The following is a 5,576-nucleotide window of genomic DNA, read 5'->3' on the forward strand; positions in this document are numbered from 1 at the left end:
TTATTTTTATAATGGCCAAAAAATAAGATCGTGAAACACAATTGAATTTATTAATTCAAACGCTATTCTTCATGAGTTTTTGTATATGGGTCATCTCTAAAGTCTTACTAGGTATTTGGTAGGATGTTCTCTTTTTTTAGTACCGCTTCGCATCTTCTTGGCATAGAATCGATGAGTTTTCGGCATGTTTCTTCAGGTGAAGAATACCATGATTCCTGTATCTCTTTTTTTATTTTTGTCGAGACCCCATTTCTTATATCTTTCCAAAAACTATCGATACGATTGATTGCACATTATTTTGCAGAAACCACCTGGTCACCACCTTAGCCGTGTGCTTGTACTGGTAGGTCCACACTAAAGGCATATTTTCTTTGGCATTATATTGTCCAAATTGTCCAAATAGGTTTCCTTGGACATATTATTTCTTATTCAATAGATATGACCTACTCCAGCATAAGAAAAACAACCCCTGATGTTGATGTTGCCTACACGTGCTTTACTGATTATGATGTTATGATGTTCTTAGGGTTCAGCTCTTCATTGGTCCTTCTTCTAACATAAAGTCTGCCATCAGAAACAAATTAATGTATCTTGGTTTCGTCACTAAAAACAACATTTCGCTAGTTTCAGCAAGTCGATTGTGAAAGCTTTACTTTTGGAAATCGTATACACTGCTTTATGTTCTTAGAACTAAGTAACGGAACCTTCCTCTCGCAATTCGACCATGTACATTTTTATCTGCGGATTGTGCGAAAGCTTATATCCAATAATAGATTTGATTTTATACCGCTTGATATTGTAAAAGGATATTTAAGCACCTCTTTAACAATCCTTTTGTCCAGCAAAGCTGTTGTTTGCTTGGGCTTCCTTTTTTTTCGGTGAAATTTGTTGGTAGACTTGGAACCTTTAGCACCCTAGCAACAACAGATTGAGATGGGTAAAGAGCATCTTCAATGAAACTGTATGTTTTGCCTTGATCTCTTAGTTGGAGAATAAAACGGTGTTCTTTCTCGGTGCAATTCTTTCCGCGTCCGATTATTTAAAACATAAATGCACTTTAAACACTTAAAAACAAGTCGAAAGGTAAATTTAATAAATAAATTGCGATCATAAGTGAAAAAGACCAGAAATAATGCAATTCTACACATCACTCTTATTTGTTGGTCATCTGAAATTTATAAGTAATACTTAGGGTACAATGCAAGTGACCTTTATTAATGGTTGGTAGCACTGGAAATGTTTTACAAACAAGTCGAAGAAAATTCGTATGTACAATTTGCTCCAATTAAAAGATTTAAGGCATAGATTCTATTATGAGAAGAAAAAAAATATCCACTCTTATTATTTAATTCCACCGTGCAGAATTCTCAAGATCTAGGCTTTCTCAGAACACATTGTGGCGTATTTTGAAGAGACGCACAGTGTCCCGTTTCGCCTTTTTTGCTTCGAAAAGTCCTATCTTCTAAACGATTGAAGATATCACCATATTTGTTTTTTGTTATCTTGATAAAAAATACAATTTACAGGATGTGTCCGAATTGTCAAAGTACAAAGTTTTTGATAACGTGATTAACAAGATGACATTTTCATCTACAACTTTCAAAAATCAATTTCTAAGTGAAGTGGCACAGTGAGAAAAAAAGAAAAAGTACCAATTCGTGTGGAACGATGGGAAAAAAGTTATTTTTTAATTTTTGTGATTCTTTTTATTTTTGATTCAGAAGATCACTTTTATTATGATTTCAGTAGTAGATTAAACGTGCTTAAACTGTCCATAGAAACATTATATTTCTTGGAAATTATCATCGAAGTCCGGGGTAGTGTATGATTTCTGGAGATTTGGTGATTTTTAGAGACTTGGTGATTTCTGGAGAGCACGGATCTATCATATCTTTTTGGTTTCTTTAAAGCCTTAAGATAGATAGATAAATTTTATTCATGAAAAACAAATTTTTATACATTATATTTAGTAGCGAACATGAAAATTAAGACATGACAGAGTTTGTCGTGTGTCTGTAGTATACAATATTATGTGATTTGATGTTAACAAATTGTGTAGAACTAGTCACACAACCAATTACTATACATGCTTTTAGTTCCGACCATGTACCTTTGAAATGAAATGAAAATCACAAAATTCAGAAACAACTCTTGGAACAATAAGCTCAGTTCCCTTGAGCCAAATTCTAAACCTTTTTGGAACATCGCCAAGGTCTTAAAAAACAAAAATAGATCCATACCTCATCTTGAAAATAATAATTGTCTCATTGTTACGCATGAAGAAAAAGCAAAAATGTTTGCTGATACATTGGCGCAAAACTTCAACAATCCTATGTTAGCACAAGTAAGCGCGGTAACAAATGTAGTTACTGATTCGGTAAATACCTTGAGAAATACAGTAGTGCCCTTACCGGCAGACGTCTTTGTTTCAGGCGAAGATATTGAGTATTTTATTAACAATTTGCGATTAAAAAAATCTGCAGGTTTTGACAGCATAAAAAATATTTACTTGAAGGAGCTGCCAAAAATTGCTATCCGTTTTATTTGCGTCATAGTTAACGCTTGTATCAAATTGCAGTACTTCACAGAAACTTGGAAGATGGCAAGAATTATCCCTATACTTAAACCAGGAAAACCACCAAATAAAGCCAATAGTTATCGTCCAATAAGTCTTTTAAGCAACCTTAGTAAAATCTTGGAAAAAGTAATTAAAGCTAAGCTAATTTTTCTTGAAAACAACCATATTATACCAAACAACCAGTTTGGATTTAGACAAGGACATAATACTTCTCATCAAGTTTTACGTATATGTAATCATGTTAAAGATAAATTTTCTGTAAAGCAATCTACAGGTCTTGTACTCTTAGATGTAGAAAAAGCATTTGATAGTATATGGCATGCAGGAATTCTTTACAAACTTAAACTCTTTGGCTGTCCGGATTATATTATTAATTTTGTTCAAAGCTTTTTGCAAGGAAGAACATTTAAAATAAACTTAAATAATATTTGTTCTAGTTCCAAAAATATATATTCAGGAGTTCCGCAAGGATCAGTTTTAGGACCTCTCTTGTACATTGTTTATGTTTCCGATTTACCAGACCTTCTTAACTGCAAAATAGCTATGTTCGCTGATGACACTGCTATATTTAGCTCAAATGAATTAGGGTATAATATCGAAAGTTCTCTTCAATACGCACTTGATACTATACTTCAATACTTTGAATCATGGAAGATAAAAATTAACGCAGAGAAAACACAAGCTATCTTTTTCACGAGAAAAAGAAAAGCTTGTGCTTTACCGTTAAGTAACTTGAAAATGTATAATTCAGATATTCCGTGGGTTGATTCTGTCAAGTATCTTGGTGTATATTTAGACAAGACATTAACCTACCGAATCCACGTGAATAATACATTAAATAAAATAAGTTTAGCAACTAGAATGTTATATCCATTGATTTGTCGACGTTCATGTTTAAGTAATCATAATAAAAATACTATCTATAAAGTCATTTTTCAAGCAATTATTCTTTATGCATGTCTAGTCTGGGGAAGGTGTGCCATGGCGCATATTAATAAACTGCAAATATCTCAAAACAAAATTTTGAAAATGATGTTAGACCTGCCTTGGCATTTCTCAACTTCAAGATTGCACGAAAATAGTGGCGTATTAAAAATGTCTGAGAAAATTGAAAAACTCAATACAAAATTCTTCTATAATTGCAAAGATTCTGAAAATTTGCTTATTAAGAACTTACAAATATAAACTGTTAAAAATTCAAACAAATCTCTGTGATATCAATGTCACTTTTAATGTTAAATTATTGCTGTATTTCTTTTGTTCATTCATTTATTTATTTATATATTTATTTTAATATTAATTTATTTACTTATTTATTTATTTATTTATTTATTTATTTATTTATTTACTTATCTATTTATTTACTTATTTATTTACCTATTTATTTATTTATTTTATAAAGTCTTGATTCTTCCATATTTATCACCCTTAATAAATAATCTGCATGTCGTTTAAGAGCAGAAATAAACATTGTTGGCAACCCCCGACTCCAGGTGATACATATATTTTGGCGTGTTTAATGAAAGGTAAAAGATTTTCCTTAGAAAGAACCGCAGCAGGCTTTCAGTTTCCTCCTGTCGTTCTATCCCCCAAACTTGTGCTTCATTAAACAAAACAGATTTGGCTGTAGCATTAAATACACTATATTTGGAGCTGATAGTTATTAAATTGTTGCTGAAATTTTTTTTCCAATTCTGGCATATTGCTGATTTCGCCTTATCTACTTTATTTTTTAGGTGGTTTTCCATTTTTAAATTGAACGATAATTCTATTCCGAGATAGGTATATTTTTTTACTACTTCTAGCTTGCGTTCGCCATATTTCCAATTTTCAACGCTTGCAATTCTTCCGGACCCGTTTTGGAAAATCATAACCTTTGATTATTCCACATTTACCTCCAGACCCCATATTAAGCAATACTGATAGAGCTTGTTTATCATCAGTTGCAATGAAGATGGTGATTCGGCAGAATGACTATGTCATCCGCGTACATGGTAACCTTTACCTTTGTGTTGTCAATACCAAGCCCACATGTAAGCCACTCCACATGGTCATCGAGAAAGAGTGCGAACAGTAAGGGGCTGAGGTTGCAGCCTTGTTTGACACCTCGGTTTGCAATCAGTCTTTCGGATCCGTCTTTACCATTGCCTATATTTGCTGTTGTTTGCTGATAAAGTTTTATTAATGCACGTACGAATTTTGTGGATAATCCTTAATTGTACAGCTTGTAGAACATTGCATTTCGATTTTTCGTTCACGGAAACCCACTCTTCGAGTCTTTTGTATAATAATGTTGTATAAGCTTTTAGCGCCGAGTTCAACAAAGTGATCCCCCTATAATTGGCTGGATTTGAGCTGTCACCTTTTTTGTATATTGGTAATATCAAGGACTTAAGGTGACTATCGCCATGACTGCCATCAAGGGTGTTGGTCGTCGTTAAGCCAATATTGTACTCAAGAAGCCCGACGTTGATCTCACCAAGCGCGCCGGAGAGTGCTCAGATGAAGAGATCGACACAATTGTCACCATCATCCAAAACCCAAGTGGTTCCTTAAGAGACAAAAGGATATTGACGATGGCCAGTACCAGCAATACACTTCCTTGTCATTGGACTCAAAACTCCGTGATGATTTGGAGCGTTTGAAGAAGATTCTTGCCCATCGTGGTATGCGTCATTACTGGGGTCTCCGTGTTCGTAGTCAACACACAAAGACAACTTGTCGTCATGAACGCACTGTTGGTGTGTCCAAGAAGAAGTAAACATGATGTGAAATGGCTTTGAATATCCTTATCCTTAAAAAACTCCATAAATCTGATTCCAGCATGCAACACATTCGAGTTATGTTCACCGTCTTTGAGTCATCTTGATTTTTGAAGCTTTTTTTGTATCTTTTTAGTATAACCGCTTAGACTTTGTTTCTGTTAATTCGCTTAATTTTTTTCCGTCAATAAGGTTAAAAAAAAACTCTTGATGCACAAATATAGTTGTTTTTTCAC

The 5,576-nt window shown here is 33.6% G+C and overlaps 1 pseudogene; it reads left to right on the forward strand.

Moving 5' to 3' along the window:
* The first annotated feature begins 4,986 nt into the window (after window positions 1–4,986).
* LOC129941119 (40S ribosomal protein S18-like) lies at window positions 4,987–5,364 on the forward strand (annotated as a pseudogene).
* The last annotated feature ends 212 nt before the right edge of the window (window positions 5,365–5,576 follow it).

This window comes from Eupeodes corollae, chromosome 1 (genome assembly GCF_945859685.1).
Source record: "Eupeodes corollae chromosome 1, idEupCoro1.1, whole genome shotgun sequence".
Classification (NCBI taxonomy): Eukaryota; Metazoa; Arthropoda; class Insecta; order Diptera; family Syrphidae; genus Eupeodes; species Eupeodes corollae.